The following is a 23,870-nucleotide window of genomic DNA, read 5'->3' on the forward strand; positions in this document are numbered from 1 at the left end:
TTTTCAAAAGTGTGGGTTGTTCATTTTTCATTTTTATTTCATCCTTTAGTGAATGAGTAGTGGTACAAGTGCTAGGATTAAGGGTCTGGTTGGGAATTTTAGTGGGGACCTTGCATCTTTTCCCCTATTTTTGGGGGTGGGGTTCCACCAACTTGGGGGGGAAACCCTACGTTTTTTTTTTGTTATTTTTTAACTTGGGGTCCCTCCTAACATTCCTACCAGACCTAAAAGGTCTGGTATGGTTTGGGAGGGGACCCCACACCGTTTTTTTTTTCTGTTCTTGACATGTCATTTTTTTTATTCTGCTTGCTACCTCAGAGGTATCGAGCAGAATAACCAAGCCAAATGCCGCTCTGCGGCATTTGGCTATTCACTCACTGTTGTTCGACCCCTATGAGAATAGGGGTGAACGACAGTGAGTCAACTGCTGGAGGAACATTTGGATTGGCTGATTGGAATGGTTTCTTTCCCTCGGCTCAGCCGAACATGCTGAGCATGTTTGGCGGAACCAAAGCCAGCCAAAGTCTACGGCTGAAATCAGCCTCACAGGGCCCTAGTGAATAGCCGAACGGCGTTCGGCTCACTTTATTTCAGCTCTGTTATTTACTCGGCTGCCCTCGGCAGCTTAGTGAATAGCCCCCTAAGTCTTTCAGAGCAGCCCTCAGCATTGGAAAATGTGTTCTCTTAAAATTAAGTGTTTTAATCTATCCAGTTTCTGCTCATTGTTTACGACCTAAACTACATTAAATGTTATGGTCATAGATACTCAGATTTTCTTTTATATAAAGATCTGTAATAAGCTTCATATTGTTTGAGATTAACAGTTCCAGCAGAGCATCTTTTCTAGTTGGGGTTTTTCATAAACTGTACCATAGAACTGTTTTCTAATAAGTTTATAAATTATTGGCACTTGGCTTCTGAACAAATCGCTTGGCTTCTGAGCCATGATGGACTGACTTTTCATACTGAGATCTGTGGAAAGAATCGATTTTCTGACTTTGATGTAGCCATTTTCATGCACAATAGATTGTATCTCCAGGGAAAGAAAACTGTTACATTAAACTAGATTGCTTCCAGTATACATTTTACATCAAAGATTTTCCTGCTTTGATGTAACACATACTGTAAATCTTGCATCTATTTTCCTATATTTTAGATACCTCATTTTCATCTATTTTATCTGTACTTCATCTGCCTAGATTGGACTTAAATATTGAATAAACAAGATATTATATTCATTATACACATTTAGTATATATTACTTATATATATTCTACTTTCTTTATCAGAAATAGCAGCAGAAAGCATTATGTTTTCTTCCCTTACCTTTACAGTGGACAAGATGCCATAATGATACATAAAAACTTTTGCTTATCTCTTTTTTATAGTTTACACGTATCTACTAATCTAATAGTTTTAACCAGAGATAAGCAAGTCTATCAAATCCAATTCACCAACCAGTTTACTAGGCTCAGATCTGCTGAATATACAGTAATAAATACACCGTTTACTGTGATTCCAGAGAGTCAGTTCCTGGCTTTCGCACACAAACTCTCATACGGTCCAACACATCCCACAGAACACTGCTCTAATCAACCATTGCTCCTGCTCTCTGAGCAATGCTGTTGCACTGTTCAGGGAGGGAGGCATATCATAAGGCTATCCAACTAGCACTGCCAGCACACTTTTTTTGACCTTTGCTGCAACACTCAGCAAATAAAAAAGAGGCATATTCATTATATGCTGTATATATATATATATATATAAATATAGCACTGACAATTTACACAGCGCTTTACATAGAGCACATTTACATCAGTATAGCCACCTTTTTTTTCTTTTAGTTGTGGATAAAATTTGGTAGAACTAGAAACTCTGTTGGGGTGTTGTTGCTGTAATTCATGATCAAAGCTAACTGACAATGATGTCGGTATATCCACTTATTAAAAGATGATTAGATAACACCCTCCGCCTGGGTCCATAACGCTGACACGTTTCACACCAGCAGTACAAAAAAATGATGTGCTTTAATACACTAACTTATACTAACCTTGTTCATGAATACAATGAACCTCAGGCTGCTAAAATGAAGGTTACGGCTTCAATGTATTACTGACCAAAAGTAGCATGCTTTTGCATATTATAATACTAAATAATTATTGTTAAAGAATCATATGCAACCATGATTTTGATTGACTGATTGTTGTTTAAATGCGCGCTTCTGCCTGTGTCAGGGGTATCCCTTTGATTAAGCTCCTCATTTTGGGGTGAAGCAGTGTTTTGGACCTATGTCAGAAGTGTTTTCTGATCATCTCTTAATAAAGTGGACATACTGACATTGGTGTGTGATGGCTTAAATCATAGTTGCACTATTAATGGGTAGGGATGAGCTTCACGTTCAGGTGGGGCATGGGTTCGCAGTAAACATAAACTCTTTGTGGTGGCTGTTCACCACCAAAGCAACCAACAACCAATATTGCACTTCCTGGCCTCTAAACATAGGTAAGGTGTCTTAGAATGACCATTAAAAGGGGGCTTCCTTAGATACCAGCCGCTCATTATATAAAAGCCAGGGTTCCCAGCAGTCATGTTATGCTTAGCTGGAAAAGAAAAAGCATAGGGTAGGCTGCTGCTAAAGTGCATCAGAATAGATTATTATTGTGTTTGTAGGCAAGCGCTGGTGTGTTAATGTAGATATAAACCCTTCAGTAAAAATCTTTTAGTCAACACAATGCTGTATATCTTCAGGAATTTGGGTGAAAGGAAAGGAGTTTTGCATCTTATTGCTGCTGAGTGTTGATGAGCGTCCTGCAGCTTCTTTGCAGCCTCTCCACACCGTTTGCAGTCATGCCAGGCAGCATGTGTGATTTGAAAAAGGCAAATTTCTTTTTTCGCTGGCTGCATTTTTTTCACAACCTGTCCCTGTGTTCACATGCATTTCACTAAGTGACTCCATGTATATTTTCACAGGGCATATTTCCTGAATTTTTAACTTTAAGCTTGGGGTGATAAGAGCAGTCATGCAGTTGTTGCTTACAGTACATCCAAGGTACAATCTCTCATAATATCACCTACCTTCGCTGCATCCACTATTACTATAGATACATTAAAAATTAGTCATACACCAGTTAGGCCTATTATTCCTGATTAAAACTGTACTGCTGCTGGTCAACTTTACACTGTTGTATCCTCTGCAGTATCTTAATATTTTTTACATTTAGAAACTCTTTATGCCATCACTGGAATGGTTTGGTTTCTTTCGGGCACACAGGACACATAGTGAGGGGGTCAAATGGTGTAGAAGGAGTGTGGCATAATCCTAGCAGTGTAGAAGTGACCAGGTGACTTAACAGCCACCCAAATCACTTCTACTAGAGAGCTGACAACCTGAGGGCTGCTGGAGCCCTCCGATTCAGCCGAAACAAAGGGCTGCTGTACAGGCTATTCACAATAGCCCATACAGCAGCCGAAGGCAGGCGGACAGCTCGGCCGAGCCAAACGCATATGCTTTGGCTAGGCTGAGCAGAAGTCACAGCCGAAGAGGGGAGAATGGTCTGCCGAAGCAGACCATTCTCCCCGCAAATGTAAACAATGGGGCGGACACTGGGCTGTCACTGAATGACAAAAAATGGGTGGAGCCCAATTGTTTATATTTTGCCCGCATCTGTCAGAATGTCGTTCTGCAGGGCAGGAGTTTTCCACGTGCGAACAGGTCGCTAGGCGTTGGGTTTTTTTTTCCATTATGCCCAGTGGTCGTCCTTGTGGACAATGCTGGACGTTGTGATTGACCTTAGGATTACGTTGGTGGATCAATTATTGGGATTTTTTTAATTAAAGGAATTGTAAAAAAAATATATATTTTTTTTTTTTTCAATTAATAGATTTTTTTTCAAAAGTGTGGGTTGTTCATTTTTCATTTTTATTTCATCCTTTAGTGAATGAGTAGTGGTACAAGTGCTAGGATTAAGGGTCTGGTTGGGAATTTTAGTGGGGACCTTGCATCTTTTCCCCTATTTTTGGGGGTGGGGTTCCACCAACTTGGGGGGGAAACCCTACGTTTTTTTTTGTTATTTTTTAACTTGGGGTCCCTCCTAACATTCCTACCAGACCTAAAAGGTCTGGTAGGAATGCATTTCACTAAGTGACTCCATGTATATTTTCACAGGGCATATTTCCTGAATTTTTAACTTTAAGCTTGGGGTGATAAGAGCAGTCATGCAGTTGTTGCTTACAGTACATCCAAGGTACAATCTCTCATAATATCACCTACCTTCGCTGCATCCACTATTACTATAGATACATTAAAAATTAGTCATACACCAGTTAGGCCTATTATTCCTGATTAAAACTGTACTGCTGCTGGTCAACTTTACACTGTTGTATCCTCTGCAGTATCTTAATATTTTTTACATTTAGAAACTCTTTATGCCATCACTATTAGGTTACAAAATAGTCAGTATGACTTAACAGAACAAGCAAAATATGCAAAATATGTAACTATTTATAATGCGTTCACAAAACAGTGGCTTCCTAAACACACTTAGACCTTACATGCATAAACCGATAAAATAGTTTCTATTCTTTCCTTTTCCTCAATAAAATAGGTGGTTCTGACACAAGCATTGGATTGGTTAAGCAAAGTGTGCTGGTGCATTTTTATCAAACTCTTCATCTTTGTCAGGCAAGTGAGTAATGTCTGCTTTGGCAATGAGAAAATATTCATGAACTTTGATTTGTTTGGCCTCTATGTGATCGCCACAAGAAAGTAAGCTTCATAGAAGACCTTTTGCTTTGGCATCCACATTAATTCTCTTTAGATCTGGATTTCAATTTGTTTTGAGTGAAATATCAAAGCTCAGTTCTCTGCCTTTTATATCTTGCTTAAAAGACTGCCAGACTCTCACTCCTTTTAATAAGACCTAATCTGTGTCACAGATTATCAGTAAAACAGATCTGATACTTGTGGTTCCATTATCATGTGGTCTCTTCTTCCTTTCTACTGAATGCTTTCTTCCAGGACTGAGAAGTATAGGCTTCACTGGAACTCACATGCTGCTTTATATAGCACTCACAGGATAAGTTTCTGCCCAGGCTTTAAGTCAAGCTGACAGATTTAACTGTGCTCTGACCAACACCTAGTGTCCAAACTTTAGGTCAATTTCCTAGCCCCAGTCCATGTTATTTCCTGCATTCCTCTTCCACTGTTTACCAGCTTCAGCCTATATCTGACTATTATTATTATTATTATAGAGGATTTATATAGCGCCAAAAGTTTGTGCAGCGCTTTACAATATAAGGAAGACATTACAATCACAATACAATTCAAGACAAGATGGTAAGGAGGGACTACACTTGTTTGCCACCTGCACTGCTTTTTTTGTCTTTCCCTGTTTCTGATGTAGCCTGTTGACTATGTACAATGCTCTGGTTCTAGTCCTGTTCATCTGCCATCTCCACAGGTGTGTCTGAGGGCCACAACTTAGTACACCCACCTGTAAAGTCCATCACTCCTGCTCTGATGAAGGTCTTGGGTCTGTGCATAGACTCTGTGCCTCTAAGGGTTACTCCTCCTTTTACAACGTGTTCCTACACTCTGTAAATGCTCAACATTTGAAAACCAATGATTGCCTATGGGCGTGGCTCCCACCTGGGCATTTTACAGCGCGTAGGAACTCGCTGCAAAACGCCCTACGCCCAAAGAAGTACAGGGGCTTCTCTGGGGCATATTTGCCGCACGTATCCATTGGGATACAGCCGGATAGCCCTCGGAAACGCATGAAAACGTGCGGCACGAAACGCGCAGCAAACACTCATATTCCGTACGCCTAGGTGTGAACCCAGCCTAAGAGTAAAAAAAGGGCCAGGAACCTTGCACTGGACTATATGTGACAGGTTGCACCACAAATAACTTGGTTGTCTATGTTTGGTTACTTCTCTGGTCTCCGGGTAAATTGGAGTAAATCCAATCTACTACCCATAGATCCCTTACAGGTCCCACTCCCGACAGAGGCTTCCCATGTCCAAGTGGTCTCTAGTTTTACATACCTGGGAATAAAAGTTACAGCCTGTCCCAATGATTACCCAGAGCATAATATTCACCCCCTTTTCCCAAGATTTACAGCACAATCCAAAGTCTGGACTAACCTCCCTCTATCCGTGGTGGGAAGGATTAATCTTATAAAGATTATCTGGATGCCACAGATATTGTATTTTTTGCACAACTCGCCGTGTTGGCTTGCCCAAAAGATTTTTAGACAAATAAATTCTTTATTCAGGGAACTCATTTTTAAGAATAGACCCCACCCGAATCAAACTTGAGACCCTACAATACCCAAAAGACCAAGGGGGTATTTCCCTTCCCAACCCATGGATTTACTATCTTGCCTCCCAAATTCAACACTTAGCTGGGTGGGCCCAGATTTCTGACCCCCCCCCTCCCCTTAATGCCCAACGGTTGTGCACAATGTACGGGGACACTCCCCCCGTCTCTTTGCTGGAGACACCACGCTTGGCTTAGTCCTCACACATGACACCAAGGATGATTGCTAGGGCATGGGTGTCTGCGAAGAATCTACTGGGGGTGTCCCAATATACTGTATATACCCCACTTTGGCAAAACCGCGCCCTCCCAGAAGTGCACAAACTTAAGGGATTTGCTGTATGGCAACAATTGGGAATTCACATGCTAGCTGATGTATACTCCTCAGGTTCTCTTAAAAGTTTTGCACAGTTACAATCGCAATTTCAACTACAGAAGTCTCACTTCTATCAATATTTACAACTGCGACATTCCCTGTCTACCCATCCAGGAATCAGGGATGTACAGATCTGTGCCCTCCAATCATTAAGTCCAGTGCTCTCCTCTACCAATACGAGGGGGCTGATTTCAAAGATATATTATTATTATTATTATTATTATACAGGATTTATATAGCGCCAACAGTTTGCGCAGCGCTTTACAATATAAGGAAGACATTACAATCACAATACAATTCAAGACAAGATGTTAAGGAGGGCCCTGCCCCTGATATATGCGACTCTGCTCCCACGATTTTTAATAAAATATCCGATCTTAAGTAGGGAGAGATGGGAGGAGGAGGTGGGGGCCTTATCGGATGAGGAGTGGGAGATGGCTCTACATGGGGTTGGGCTGTCATCCCTATCCTCGTCTCATAGATGGACGCAAATTACACAGGACTTATAAATCCCCAGAATTCCTTTTTAGAATTGGGCTCCGGACTGATTCTAAATTCCCCAAATGTGGGTTAGCCCCGGGATCCCTTATCCATCTCCTGTGGCGATGCCCCAAACTAGTCAGATACTGGATCGGGGTCACTAGAACTATTAGCTCAGTCTTTTTGGTTCAGGTCTCCTGCTCTCCGATCACATGCTTGCTTGGCATTATAGATGCCGATCTATGGGATGATATCAAAGCCCAAATCCCATTCGCACTGCCACGGTCTCAAAACCACAAGGTATATGTGGTGCCCAAGTGATACGGATGGCGCCGATTATTATCCCCGGATAATAATCACTGCCGCTCTGATGAAGGATCCCTGTGCGGACCCAAAACGTTAGCACCGTATGACAGTATGTGACATTGGGTATTGAATAAACATATCAATACTTTAAAAACCCTTCAAGTGTGTGCCGGTGAATTACTTTTATTTACTATGGGATGATATGACTCTGACTGCTGTATTAAGGGCCCTGTTTGCAGCACACAGAGTGATTGCGCTCCAATGGATCTCCTCAACGGTCCCCACGGTAAACATGTGGATAGCAGACCTTGACCGACTGATAGCGTTTGAAAGAGTGATATTTCAGCATAGAGATAATACCTCTATTACCTCTAACAGTTGAGATTGGTGAGAGATTTCTGTTTGGCATGTACTAGATGGGATGTGTACCTATACAGGGGTAGCACTATATAGGATGAACCCTGAATGTTAGTTTTGATATATAGCACTAAGAATGGATAAAGATGACGTGTAAGCGTGTAGGTTGCCCTGGGGTGGGAGAGGCATCAAGATGGAGGCTGGAAGGCAGACTTAATGACCTGTTCAAATGTTTTCTTTTTTCTTTTCTTTTAAAGTTGCCTTTATGATTTTACCTTTCTGTTTTCCTTGTATGTATACCCTTTCCTCTCGTGTCCCTGTTTCATTTGCTGTTAATACTCTGGTCATATGCTGCAACTCACACTTTGTCGAACGCAACATGTACTTGTATTGTAACCTGTTTGTAAAACCTTAATAAAAACTACATGATTAAAAAAAACAAAAAAAACAACAACAAATAACTTGGTTAAATAAAAAATGGATGCTATGTGCCCTTCAGAAGGAGTAGGAAAACGGCCCATTAAAAGCGCTCTAAAAGAAAGCGTGCACTCTGCTTCCTTGTTGAAGAGGAATACGTGCCTTTTGCTGCTGACTTGTCTCATTGAGGTGCTGCTCCCACCAAGCTCTTAAGTGCATAGTCATGTGTGTCCTCATGCATGTGGTACCCAAATGGCTATTACTGGCTGGTACGCTGCAAACAGAGGCTGCAGATCACAACAGGGCTGTTGACAGCAAATACATAAAATAAAGACCCCACATTGCAGAACTCTTTCTATTCAATCTATTCAAGTGCTAGCATTCTGTCCTAATGCTAGCCAGTTGTTACTAAACAAATATCTGGAGTCTATATTTTGAATGTTTTGGTTAAAATTGGGGATATGGGAACAGAAGTGGGTTTGGGGAATGTAGGATTGGCCAGAACTGATTTTCAAGATGCGCCAGTCATAGACTTGAATGGGGCTCAGAATTAAGTTTGCAGCTTTTGAAATGGTGACAGCTGCCTAAGAGGGGATATTCCTTCGCTTGGAGAGATCCCTTATTTCTTGTTGGACCTCTGGGAAAGGACAAAAACAACAAAAAACAAAAATAAAACCTGAGAGGAATCTTAAAGTGGAAATAAGGCTTGTTGTTTTAAAAAGAAATTGCAGACAGGCAGGTTTTTTCTTGATAGCAGAAAAGACTCTAGCAGAAGTTTCTTCTGCCCAAAATCTCCTACCTGCCTGTCAGCAATTTTTCATTTTTCTACCAGCCAGTCAATCAAGAGATTGAAGACGATGAACCTAAAAGAGGATCTGGAGAATATGGCACCACCAGCGATGGAGGGGAGAGCAGACTGGGCAGCGATGGAAGGGATTATTTTACCAGGTATGTTCGCCATTATATGCGAATTAGCACATTATGGCAAACATGACCACAGCAATTTTGTTTTCATTTACTAACCCACTTAACTTTCACTTTAACCATTCACTATATTCAAAACTATAACATAATGTTTTAGCACTAAATACACCGTAATATCAAGCCATATGCCCTAGCACTGGGCAATTCCTCAAAGGGAGAAGTCTAAAAAATGAAGCTCATTACACCATTGAAGCTCATAACCCCATCCATTACACCAATAATGAGGCGTACACTGAGCAGTATATTACATAATTTGAAATGCCACTAATCATGTTGCACTGTACTTTACATACCATAAACTGGCACTCCATATACTGCATTGTACATTCTATACTCTGCATTTAACTTTGCATGCACTATATCATAACACTCCACTTTGTAAACTGTGTTGTACGTAATACACTCTATACCACTAATCAAAATACAGTCCTCAAAAGTTTAGCATGTTCACATTCACAAAAAAGCCTTGGACTTTTTTGGGAGTGTTTTTGCTCAGTTTTTTAGTGTTTGGATTAGGTTATATTATCATACAAACGTATTGCATTGGTTACAGCTCTTTACAATAATTCTTTGAGGCATCCAGGCACAGGATATTGCTGAGAGTTATGAATCCATGCAGCTACTGTTCACATATCATCACCCTGCAGAACTGTCAGAGATTTAAATGGAATTCCCAAACCTGTTGATTTTCCTTTTTTGACTATTTGGTAATTGCAACATGAATCTGAAAGGTATAAGCATGTTCTACAATGGCTATCTGCTCTACAACATTGTGGTTTCCCTTCACATTCACTTTTAATACTTAATATTTACAAATAAACATACCCTGTTAAAGGAAGTGCCTTTGGGACACAGTTCCACTAACTGGAGCTATGTGTTCAAGTAGATTGATAAACACAAGATAGAGAAAAACCATTACATCCAAAAGCAAACATATGTCCTTTAAAAGAAAAAAGCAATACCGGTGCCCCCGGTTTGCAGAGAAATCCGGCTGTAAAGTTCACTGGTACACCATAGAGGCAGCTCCCACCGGTCAACTAAAAAAGAGCCTAGTTAAGATTTTAGGAGTATGACATAATAAACATGTTTCATAATATTTAGTAGCTATAATAGTACTTAGTGCTTGTATTCTTCCTTGAAACATGAAAGTCTCCTTTCTGCTTCACATGTAACAATTCTCTTTCTTCCTGCAGTCACTGGCTGCTGCATTCATACGTGATAAGGATTTTAAATATAATCTTTATTTTAATCTCCGGAGGTACAAAGAATTTAACAACAAAACACACCTTAAAGAAATGAAATCCAAGTTGAAATGTAAGATTTAAGGTGCAATAGACGCACATTTTATGAGAACTATGAAGTTTCTGCAGGGAACAAGATATCATTTGGAAAGAGTTATGATAAATAAGGCAATACAAGAAATTAAACTATAAATAAGGACTTTTTCAGTTATTTGATTTTTCAGTCGGGACACAGGTATAAAATATGCAATTAAATGCAATTAGCTTTGTGTCTTACCACATGATTAATGCATATGCATTCTCTGTTTAAAGTAATTGTTTCTTGTATTGTTATATTCCTACTGTTTATAACTTTATGGAATGAACAGTTCTATAAATGTAATACAGTATATTGCTGGTCTATATGAAGATAACTACAAACTTTTATCCTCAGGACATTCATTTTTTCTGAGTAAAGTATAAAACAGAACTCCGGGCCAAACTTTTCATTTTTATTGGGAGGTGAAGGGTTAGAACATTTGTCCAGTTCTTATTGGAGTCTGCTCATATTTCTCCTCACATCCTGTATTGGTGCCATTAGTCACCAAGAAAGATGGTGAGAGGAAATCCTATTGAGTCAAACAGATAAGCTGTATTCAGACAGATGCTTGGTCATTATTAACAATTATATTGTTTCCTAACCACGGTAATGGAGGGTCATACACTCATACTGGAGTCATGTCACAACTTCCATTCTTCTACTAATGTTGGATAGATAGTTCACGGACATGACAACTATTTATTAATGTTTGTGGTAAATGCGTGCTTTTTTAAATTTATTGTAGTTCCTTTTTTTTAGTCCCGTAGGCCATACCTCCCAACCATCCCTCATTTGGAGGGACTGTCCTTCTTTTAAAACCAAACCCCTTAGTCCCACTCAGATGTCCTTCTTTGTGGTCCGATGTGTATGCACCTCAATAAAAATGTCTGTGAAGGTTCTCGTTCATCCAGGTCATGGTATATCTGTAAGAAATTTGGGGAAACTAAACAGCAGTTACACCAGCGTATGGCACAGCATAGAAGAGCCGAACCCTCTGTTCAGTATTCATCTGTGTAGCTACATCTAAAGGAAAAAGGTCACTGCATTGAAGTCAGTCAAGTATGCATCCTAGACATGGAGAAGGACTAGTTTAAAAGAGGCGTAAAAGAGGCCATTTATGAAAAATGGAGAAGCCAAGCTTGAAGACGGGCATATATTGTCAGATATGTTGATATTGTTGATATAGACATATAGGGGTTGATTTACTAACCTTATAAACACACCACGAACATGTATACACCTCTGTAGTGTTTTCCCTCCCAGCATGATCTATGGGTGGAATCTAAACACCCAGCAGGTGTGTTGTGCAAAGCCCTGCCCTGAATTGCAAGGTGATGTTGTGTAAATTAGCTCTACATTGTGTTGCTTGCGTTGATGAATGCAGGAATGTAAATGCATGAGCTAACCATTTTTGTCTAAACTGTGAAGCAGCATTATATATGCATCATGTGCATGATTTTTCCATATATGGCATTAGTGGAAACATGCTTATAGAGACTTTTTGGTTGATGAATACGCTTTGCTGTGTAAAAATCACACGCACCTGGTGCGTGCATGTGTTTAGGTTGGTAAATCACCCCCATATTGTCTATCACATATAATGTTGTTTTAACACCTCTTTCTGGGGATATTAATAACACCTGCTCGCTCCAAATATGCAAATGCAATCAACACCTTACCTCAGTGAGGTCTCTGACACCATGCTGGTTGTGATAAACAGATGATATTAATTGGAGCAACATTCACCATATTTATTCCCAGAGAATTGTGAATTGAATTGAGAATCTGAATTTTGAATTGAGAAAGCTGGTCGGATGACAGCAAAACATCTTCAAGAAAAATACAGCAGGTCCAGTTGCCTCAATAAAAAGTATTGTATAACTATCAAATCATTACACTAAACTTTGAATTCAACCTCTAAATGATTGCATTTGTTATTTTAAAAGCCCGGTGTACACGAAATTAAGTGGTGAAAAAAGTATTTGTGGGTTTAACCAAATACATTTGCATATTAATTCCTTGATATGTGTATAACTTGGGATGTGACTGAGGTGCTTTCTTTGCTTATATACTATGTAGTATAAGGCGTCCCTCTTTTTCATCTCAGAAAGTTGGAAGGTATGTCGTAGGCAATATTTTTTCTGCATTTGAAGCATGTTGATTAGCCATCCCTGAGCCCTCTCTACATTTTATTGGAAAAAAAATACTTGAACTATCCCGGTTTCACAACCCCATTCATCTACTGTATGTCCCATTCTCCAAGGCTCCCATCAGCACAGTTTCAGCCCCTATAACATGATTTCAAACTCAAATTTCAGAGCTTAGCCTTCCTCAAATTCCCTACCTTTTTCACATAGCTGGTCAGTGAGTGGAGACAATGGGGGAGATGGATCTCAGACAAATATAGAAGAAGTGAAGGGGGGGGGGTACACACACACAGTGTGCAAGGGATGCAAAAGAGAAAAGGAGACGAGTCTGTGGTCTTTTTATAGTGGGTTATAAAAATTGTTTATTTGTTTTTTGTTTGATAGTTTATTTATTTGTTCTTTTTTTATTTTTATTTTTTATTTATTCTTTTTTTTATTTATTCTTTTTTAAAGGTCACAGTTGTATTACTTTTTGAAGGAGTTTTTTGTCCACTTTATTGTTATTTGAGGCGCTTCTCCTTTCCCCATTTGTTATTATATTGAGTAAACTACCTTTCTCATTAGGGTGGGAAATCTGTGTTTTACCACCCATAACTGCAACGAACATTAATAAATGTTCACACATATATGCTAAGTTAAAATCTACCTGTACTATAGTGCACCATAATACACAGATTTTATCTTTATTGTATTTCAGTGAATTCTCTGTTATGGTGCATTGCTTTTCCATAAAAACTAAAGGAGCATTTTTTCATACACTGAGGTGCATTCAAAAATAATGGGCTGCTTTATATCATGTGCAATAAAGCAGAACTCTGGCAAAAAAACAAGATGGAAATGAATAGCCCATTTAAAGATAACAAAACCAACTTTTGCTCCAATATTGCCCTTGATTCCACAGAACATGCTTGCAGTCCTCAGTTTGATGGCCAACATCATCCAACCCACTTACTCTGAGCCCAGATTACCATAGATCCTCAACTTGTGACTGGACAGTGAAAGGAGAAGTGCAATGATGCTCTACTTTCTCTTCATAGTAGCATGCTTCCTGTCCTTGTGTTGCTCCTTTCACCCCCAATTGTCATTTTGTACAGGGACTGCAAGAGGCTGATACCAGGTCAAGTTTCTGTACGTGCTCTACTTGCCAATTTTAAAACACTTTTATTGATGTGTTAATGATTACAAATCTGGGTTATTTTTTGTCTTTTCTATCTGCCTAAAGCAGACACCCTCATCTATCTCTCCACTCCTCAGCTCATCCCTTCTATCTCCTCATACATCACTAATCCACTCCCATATCAACATGGATGTCATACCAATTCCTCAAACTAAATCTGTCCAAAACTGAGCTTCACTATGATCAACCTCTCCCTTTAAGCCAGGGTGCCCGGTGTAATCCTTGATTCTGAGCTCTCCTTTCACCCCCATACTCAATCACTATGCAAATCTTGCTGACTCAACCTCCATAACATTTCTAAAATATGCACCTTTTTAAAAAATCACATTGCAAAGCTTCTAATTCACTCCTATGCAATATCTCGCCTCGATTACTGTGACTCCCTCCTTGTTGGCCTACCAGTAAACGGGCTAACACCCCTTCAGTTTATCATGCATGCTGCTGCCAGACTCATCCACCTTACCAACCGATCAGTGTCCACAACCACCCCCCTTTGCCAGTCGCTCCACTGATTCCCACTTAACGTACGAAATTAAAAATACTAAAAATAACATACAAAGCCATTTACAACTCCTCCCCAACCGACCACCTACCTCATCTCAAAATATCACCTAAACTGCCCTCTTCGCTCCTCCCAAGACCTCTTGCCCTCCATATCTCTTGTCACCTCCAAGCATGGTCGCCTCCAGGATTTTTTCAGAGTGTCTCTTATCTCCTACACTGTCCAACTTTAGGCAATCCTTGATAGCGTATCTCTTCAGGGAAGCCTATTCCACCCTGATATAACCTTTCTTTCAGTTCTTCCATTGAATCATCCCAAACAGTTATTACCTTTTGTATCACTGGCCCCTCCTACTAAATTGTAAGCTCTCACAAGCAGGGCCCTCCTAACCCTACTGTACTGAAATTGTATTGATAACTGTATTGTCTCCTTCAGTTTTGTAAAGTGCTGTGCAAACTGTAGGCGCAAACCCTGGTCAGGACACTATATGCAAGGAGTTTGCATGTTCTCCATGTGCTTGTGTGGGGTTTCCTTCCACACTCCAAAGACATGTTAAAAGCTTAGTTGGCTCCTGTCTAAAATTGGCCCTGAATGTATGCATGTGAGATAGGTGCCTTAGATTGTAAGCACCTTGAGGGCAGGGACTGATGTCAATGTGCAGTATTTAAAGCGCTATGTGAATTGACAGCACTATATAAATAACTGTAATAATAATTAGTGATTAGTGAATAATTTTTCAAAACCAAGTACAAGTATTTTCCCTCAGGTACTTGCCGATACCAATAAACAATACTTTTTCTTAAAAGGACATGTGACATTTTGTTTTAAAACAATACAGACTAATGATTTTAGGGCAGTTTCTAGCCAGGGCTGCGTACAGATCTCACCAGGGATAAATGCAGATCTCACCAGAGCTGAATATACAACATGTCACCAAAGATGAATACCCAACATGTCAACAGAGCTATATACACAAATGTCACCAAAGCTGAATACAAAATACTGTATGTCACCAGAGCTAAATACACAACATGTCACCAAAGCTGTAGGCAAAACATGTCACCAAAGCTCTATGCAAAACATGTCACCAGAGCATACAGATCTCACCAGGCTGCAATCTCACCCGGACGGCATGTGGACCTCTCCAGGACTGTGTGGGCAGTGGCTATGCTGATCGCACAGGTGCCAGTGGGAGAAGTGATAGCACACTGGGCTGAAATGGTGGGTGGAGAAATGGACAAGTGTCGGCTCCGGGGCTGTACTGTGCAGTGTGGGGCTGTCCATGGTAGTCCCTGCACTGGGAAGGTGGAGGAGGTTGAGAACCGGACAGGCACTGCCAAGGACAGCTACTGCCAGGTCCCCAGCAGGCTGCCTGAAGTTCCCACAAGCGCGGGCACTCAGGCAGCCGCTGCAGTTCAAACATTTAAAGGGCCGGTATTGGCCTTAAGAAGAGAACAAGTACTCCTGAAAATGCCCTGTATCGGCCCCGATACCGATACTAGTACTGGTATCGGGACATCCCTAATAATAATAATAATAATAAAAAAAAAATGTCTTCAACATTACCGAACAAATCCAGCTAAATGTAAGTGACCACTGCTAGCTATATCCTTAAGAATTTTCAAACTATGTTTTCTTTTCCCACACTTATCCTTTGCACTTCATGCAGATCTGCTTATAACTTATGGACACAGAAAAACAACAAGCCAGAGATAAATAGATGAAAGGTCAGTTCTTTATTTATACAATTCAAACGTAAAATCTAAATTGTTCCAAGAGGTCAGGAAACAGTCAAAATAATTAATTGCATAATGGTGGCATATTATGCAGCACTTTAGAAAGGACACAAAACCTTTCACATCAATCAATGTCCCAAAGAAGATTACAATCTCATGTTCCTACAGCAATACATTCTTAAGGGTCAATTTGGACAGGAGCTAATTAACTTTCTATTCAGTATTTAGCATAATAAACTAATCCTATCAACTGTTTGGAGATAGAGAGGGAGAAAGTAGCGCAAGCATCAAACAATCTTGGATTACAAGATCCTTGTAGATCTTGCAGGCATTGCTGACCTCTGCTTCTGAAAGTACTAGTTCCCTGGCTGTCATGCAGCTCCAATGGCATTAATACTTTCTCAGTCACTGACCAGGAAAACTACAAATGTCAAATGTTTGGAGATATTTTCAGCTTTCCTAATGTGCATTTATGTTCCAGGTAAGAGACTCAGAGCAGTAAAGTCAGAAACAGTTTGGCAACTACCGTAGCACTTTCAGAATCAGGTCAGCAGTGGAGGCTTGGAAGGAGACATTTTGACAAGATAGTGCAGAGCAGAGATATAATATAATTGGGGATGTCCCGATACCGATACTAGGGCATTTTCAGGAGTACTTGTACTCCTGAAAATGCTCCGATTCCTAAGGCCAATACTAGCCCTTTACATTTTGTAAACCATGCTTGTGGGAACTTAAGGCAGCCTGCTGGGGAGCTGGCAGTAGCTGTCCTTGGCAGTGCCTGTCCGGTTCTATATCTCCTCCTCCTCCTTCCTGGCACAGGCACAGCCATGGACAGGGCACATGTAGTGGGGTTTTCTCAAATTTGACTGCATAAGTGGAAATCTACTTTAAGGTCTTCTTAACAGCACTAACATATTGCAGAGAGAAGTTGACTTTTAAAAGGCTACATGCTAGAGAATGTAGTTGAATTTGGATCTTGTAGAAGAGTGTTGAGAACTCTGTGAACAGAAAGATGAGCATATCAGTTAATATTCAAGAAAAAAAAATACATTGTTTACAGGAATTACTTATTCTGTTTTGGACTGTGGCTGAAACATGATGAAGTAAGACATAGCCAGGCATCTAACATCTTCAGAAGGAGACCAGCAATGCAATCTCCCATGCGTTTCTTATAGCAAAGTCACTTTAAGTTACATTTACAGGTCTTGTTCCTCCACCAGACTGTGACTGAATAGTAAGGAGAAGCAGCAGATGAGTTTATCTCTCTATCACTCTCCTCTTCTACTATCAGCATGTTCCTTGTTAGCAAAAACCATTGCAGAAAAACTGTCTGGCTCCTTGTACTGACCCTCCCTCTCCCAATCTGACCTCTACTGCAGGTGGACTGCAACAAGCTGATGCCATATCAGATTAAAGAAGAAATATTATTTTTCACAACTCAATCACCTAACTCCCACAGCATATGTTGCTTGCAGGCACAAGCAAGGTCACAAGAATACAGATGGAGTGGGCACACTCTTACAGGAACTAATATAGAACTGGAAGGGAAGCCTTATTTGTGTTGGGAATGTAGCCCCTACCACCTTTAGTGGAGTCACTACTAAAATCTAGTGTTGTTAGCACTGTAATCAGTCTAGCTGATTTGTAGTTGGACATTATCTGGTTAATTTGAGATGTTTTGCTTTTGATTGCACCTACCTGAGTGGGGTGTTAGCCTGCCACAGAGTGGCGCAGCCAAAAGGGAACATCAGAAGTGTCTATGCCTCACCAGCCAATCACTAGAATCTTTTACTGATGCTGAGGGAGTGCATAAATACTCAGCGGATTGCCATGTGCTCAGTTCTTCAGACCGCCCCCGGGCTTGGCATGGGGGTGGGGCGTACAAAGTTGGAGAAGGTGACTAGGCCCCAAACCTGGAGGAGGCCACATGTGGACCCAGATGGGGTCTGGAACTATCCAGGAGGAGAATCAGAGGAGCCCTATGAATGTTGGATGTACTGGGAGCTGATATGGACCTCAGGAACAAGTCTGGTGTCTCTCTTATGAAAGATCTCATGCACATCCCTATTCAGCCGTTGCTCTATTGCCCAGTGTCAGCTTGTTCTACTGATAATTCTGCACTGTGGAAGCATGAAGGGATTGGTAAGACTGTAGTCTGTGTGTATTTTTACCATGGATGTCTGAAGCCCCATGCCCTCTCTCCTAGTTTGCCTGTTCTCAGTAAAGCATTCTAAAAGTCCTTAAAGTGACTGGCGCCAAATTTGTCGATAGCATGTTCCTTTAATGTCTAATGATCGGCCCCTGAGAGTAAAAATCAACACACAGTATGAGAGTTAGTTGACAAAGCTGTGAGTTGTTTAAAGTTGGCCATACACTGATAGATTTTCTTGTACTAACGTTTCTACAAAAAAATTATAATAATTAGAACATTCGATAATGCCATCAAAGATTTGTAGAATGTCATTTGAACTTTTGGGGTCTATTCACTAAGCTGCCGAGGGCAGCCGAGTGAATGACCGACCTGAAGTGAAGTGAGCCGAACACTGTTTGGCTATTCACTTCAGGCTGGTATGGCTGATTTCAGCCGTACATCGGCTGAAATCAGCCGTACATCGGCTTGCTTCACGTGGCTTCGGGTCGGCCGAACATGCTCAGCATGTTCGGCCGACCCGAAGTGCAGAAGGAGCTCGACTCAGCCGATCCATCATCTGGATCGGCTGAGCCGAACATCCAGCAAGCTACTCACTGCTGTTCGGTCTATTCTTATAGATGCCTAACAGCAGTGAGTGAATAGTGAAATAGTGACAGCTAGCTCCGCCCAATAGTTTCCTATTGTCCGGTGGCTCTGCTGCCGTAAAAAAAAAAACGGAAAAAAAACTCTCCCGGGCGCTCTGGGAGCCTCCCGCTCCTGGCCACCCAGGAGAGAAACACTGCTGTTTCTTTTTTTTCTTTATTCTGACACGGAGCGATGTCAGAATAGAATAAAAAATTAAAAGAATTTTCCCATTGAAATACATTGCTACATTACTATTGGCTATTTCAATTTGCAATAGCCAATAGTAAACTAGCATTGTACCCGACCTCTGCTGATGGACCTATACATTTTTTATATATTTTAAATTTTTTGTATAATAGATTTTTTTGCCTCTACAGTCGAAAATGATAATTGATCATCGAATAACTATTGGAAAATTGAACAAATGTTTTGAAAATGAAAGAACCTCTTTGCCACAGTTCTTGATGGGGCAGGAGCCAACTAATGGGAAACGACTGGCTGCCCTCCCAAGATGGGCTTGGTTTTACACCAACCAAACAGATAAATCTGCCCTTTGTGTGTGGTACAGCACATTTCTGCATCACAGAGGTACTCTCCAAAGCAACCCCCTCTTTCGTCCATCTGCTTGGCATAGCTTGCAATAAATTTAATAATTTTTCTGTCTGGCTCCACCACACTGACAGCTCAGCTGCAGGGAGAAAAATAAAGGGCATAGGCTGGTCTCATATTACAAGTGTTAAGTGCTCATTTTGGCTAGTGAGCTAAAATAGCATAGATATACTCACCTGAAGCTCATACCCAGCTGGCTGCTGGACCGGTCCCTGCAATCTCGCTCCCCCTCTGCTCTAGCAATGAAATGTGCCTCGGCATCCTCCCGTCTAATACACTATATTGGACGTGATGACTCACAGGAACTTAGATCACAGGAGTGAAGGGGAAGCAAGGTTGTAGGGACCAGTCTAGCAGCTAGCCGGGTCCGAGATTCCAGTGAGTATATCTTTGCTATTTTAGCTCCCTAGACAAAAATAGCACTTAACCCTTGCAGTATGGGGTAGCCCCAATGCAAGAGTTAAGATTTCATTAGCCTTTAGTTCACCTTTAAAGTATATTTATTTCACTGAAAAATGTCACCAAAATATTCTAGTCACTACATGCACACTATTTAAACAATATTACTAGGCCCCATTTAAACAGTATAGACACTAGCCAGCTTTTTATTTTAAAAAAAAGAGAACATTAGAGATAATTTATTGTGTTGAAAAATATTGAAGGGACTACACACACTCCATTTTATAAAAGTCAAGAGGATTTGTTTTTTAAAAATCCACCTAATTATTGTAGTGACACGGTATTTAAACACTTTCATTAGGTCGCATTTTGAACAGGACCCACACAAGCCCTTTCAGAATCAAGACATCAAGATTAGGGTGTATTTCTAGCACTGTAAAAGCCCCAAAAATATTGTAATGAGAATGTGCACAATATTTAAACACTTTGACTAGGCCACATTTTGAACAGGACCCAAACCAGCTATTTTTAAATCTAGAACTCAGCAACAGAATAAACAAAATTTGAGGGTTTTTTCTGTAACAAAAAGAACTTAGAAACTGACAATATGACAAATATCAAGGACAAATAAAAAACTTCCATGTCATACTTTATTAATATTGTATTACTGATATTAACACACACATGCATACACACATCTATTTATAAAACATTCACAGAGCTGTTTGCCCTGTGAACAGTTTAGTTTTAGATTCACAACGCATTTTATCTATGTCATATGTCTTTCCCATTTATGGGTCTAAGACAACGGTGGCGAACCTATGGCACAAGTGCCATAGAGGGCACGCAGGGGCCCCTCTGGTGGCACACAGGCCTAGACAGGGGTGTTGAATTCACCTGATGCCAAGCACAAGCAGTTCCGGGTACTGGGCAGGTAGTTTTTTTGTACAGCGGGGAAGCAGCTCTTTTAGTACAAGTGATCCCGCCGGGATCACTTGTAATAAGCCTGCTGGTCTGTTCTCCCCCACCGCCGACTGCCTCCTCCCCACCATTGTTTTTGGGGTCTTTAGCTCTTCTGGGGGACCTCGGACTATGGCTCATTCGTTTAGGATAGAGAGTGGAGAGCAAAGCAGAGAATGTCTGTTCTCCGCTCTGCTCCGTGTGAACACTGATACAGAAGACCTGCACTCAGAGCCTTCCATCTCAGCTGTCACAGGAGAGCCAGCACAGTACTGTGCTAGAACTCCTGTAATAGAAGTGACAGGTTCAATAAAGAGAACCTGTCACCTCCAACTGCTATCACACAGGGGCTGAGTGATAGCAATAACGTTAAGTGAAAAAAAGTAAAAAATAATACAATAAATAAAAGTTTATTTTTTTTAATAAAAAGTAAAAAAATAAGCAAAAAATACGTAAAATTAAAAAAAAAAAAGTTATAAAGTAAAAAACAATAAAACGATTCAATGTTTGAGTATGTGTGTTTCCCTATTTTGCCTAAGGCAGTGATGCTGAACGTATTTTAAACCCCAGTGCCCAAACTAAAACATAATACCATACTTATTTTCCGTGTTGGCACTTTGAGATAAATTGATTTTGCTTTGCAGTTTGGGCACTTGGGCTCAAAAACGCTAGCCATCACTGGTCTAAGATCTTTTTCATGCGGAATTATCTTTTTCAAATTAATGCAATGCCTTTTCCAAATGTGACAAGTCTAAATAAACCTGTGAGCTAACATATGTTAGTCAGCTGGAAACAGATATTGTTTCTGGAGTAGATATATTTGGTTTTTAAGGATACTATCTGCTTCAATGTGTGTTTTTGAGTGCTTAAGCTTACGGTATATAGGAGGTTTCTAATCATGCAACGTGTTAATCAATAAGTTAAGCAATAATATAACATCTAAAGCCCATTATGATTGTCTGTATCACTCTCAGGCACATCTTATATGATCATTGTGACTGGCCTATATTGCTATGTTAAATTGGAGGTGAACTGGAACTTGGTTGAAAACAAGAAAAATATATAGATTCTGGCAAGGTCTGTGCACTTAAGTGGCAGCGCTTGTTGGGGAAATGTTTTATAGACTGTAGAGCAAGTATAAGCAATGTAATGCCCTTAAAAGCCATCTTCTAGGGTTTACAAGAAAAAAGCAGTCTACCACTATCTGATCTTGACTTTCATTACTGACTTGAAGTGTTCTGCTACTTTTCTGCTGCTGAGAAGTGCCACTGAATGTTTCCTGGAAGACATCGGGTAATAGGTGATGGAATTAAAGTACTGCCAAGTGCCAACACCATTTTGACATGCTCTCCTTCCCTTTGCAGTGGTGTGTACAGCAAATCCATTTGTCATTGCTAGGAATATGGTAATGTACTGCTGCTGTTTTTTCTCCCATTCTTTTGAGGCACACAAAAAAAAAATCCTCAGAGAAATGTCCTTAATCTACAGTAGGCATTTATTTAACAATTGTGGTAAAAAACTACTTCTCAGAGATGTCCAAGAAAAACAATATACGGTAATAAACTAACTCAACAAGTTTCTCCCATGTGACCCTGCCACAGTAAAGAAGGTTTTAGGGAAAATATTGTGTTTTGTATGTATCTTCTTTTTTACTTTTTAGTTTTAGGAGTAAAACACTTTTAACATATTTTCATTTTGTTTATTGCCTATTAATATTTATATATCCAGCCAGTCAGTGATGATCCAGGACCATTTTCACTATCTTACTTGTCTGTCTTTAGCTGCTCAGTTGAAAGAAGCCTTTTGTGTACAGAGAGCAATATCTCAAGCTGAAGTTTAAAAAGGGGACATCTATGGTCTGATAGAAAAGGGTTGGCACTCATACAACCATTACATACACACATGGTAAGATGTAAATGGTTGAAATAGGTAAAGGCAAGAAAATCATAGGAAGGGTTGTTTGGCCAAGTTGGTCATTTTTAATCTCCTGCCTTGCTCCACGGTTAATGTATGGGCATGCTGATATTAATAGCAGTGCTTGTACATGATTCATTAAACACTATAGCCTTAATTCAATAAGCTGTAATAATTGTTATTTACCACACTGGTCGTTATATATGGCAGCCAGTGCGACATGAAAGTAACAGTCCCTTAGCTGAAAATAGCTGTAGTAATGGCAAATAATGCATCAATTACAGTTGAGTGAATTAAGCCTCATATGTGTTGGGTAAAAAAAAGTTTGTCTACAGTTATAGTTTTTTTCATTTATGTAAACAGTCTAATATATATCTAGATCTAGATATAGATATTAGACTGTTTACATAAATGAAAAAAAACTATTACTATATATAGACAAATAAAGTTAGAGGGGATAGGCTGATCAAAGTTTTTTTTTGTCTGCATGCCGTTTGCTCATTACATGTTTGTAGAGCTGCATGCTTTTTCTCTAAATTATATATCTGTAAATTATCTATCTCAGCTTTATTAACAGCTATATTTGTAATAGTTTACATTGGCAAATATTTTCCAAGTACCACGTGTTGTATGTGCATTAAGCAGGAGTGTCTATTTAAATTTAGAGGCTGTCTGACTGTAGTCAGTCTGATTCTGATAGTTTGTCTTTCTGATGTTTCTCCTACACTCTGGTGATTGTTTGCTTCTGTCTGCTGCTGGGGGAGTGTACCTTGTCAATAGTGTAGGAAGCGTCACTAATCAGAATGAGAAATGTTTGTACCTCCTTGGCCAATTACTAGGATAGTGCTGGCGAACCTATGGCACGAGTGCCTTAGAGGACACATAGAGGCCCCTCTGGTGGCACGTGAGTCCAGGTAGGGGTGTCAAAATCCTATCGGACGATGGCCCGGGACATGCAATTCTGGGCGCTGGGTGGGATGTTTTTTTTCTGTATTAGTCCTGCTTCAGGCAAGCAGGGCTAATTGCAGAGTGGGGAAGCAGAAGCTTGTTAGTACAAGTGGTCCCGGCGATGTCGCCAAGATCACTTCTGA

Source organism: Nanorana parkeri, unplaced genomic scaffold (genome assembly GCF_000935625.1).
Source record: "Nanorana parkeri isolate BGI_ZX_2015 unplaced genomic scaffold, ASM93562v1 scaffold1305, whole genome shotgun sequence".
Taxonomy (NCBI): domain Eukaryota; kingdom Metazoa; phylum Chordata; class Amphibia; order Anura; family Dicroglossidae; genus Nanorana; species Nanorana parkeri.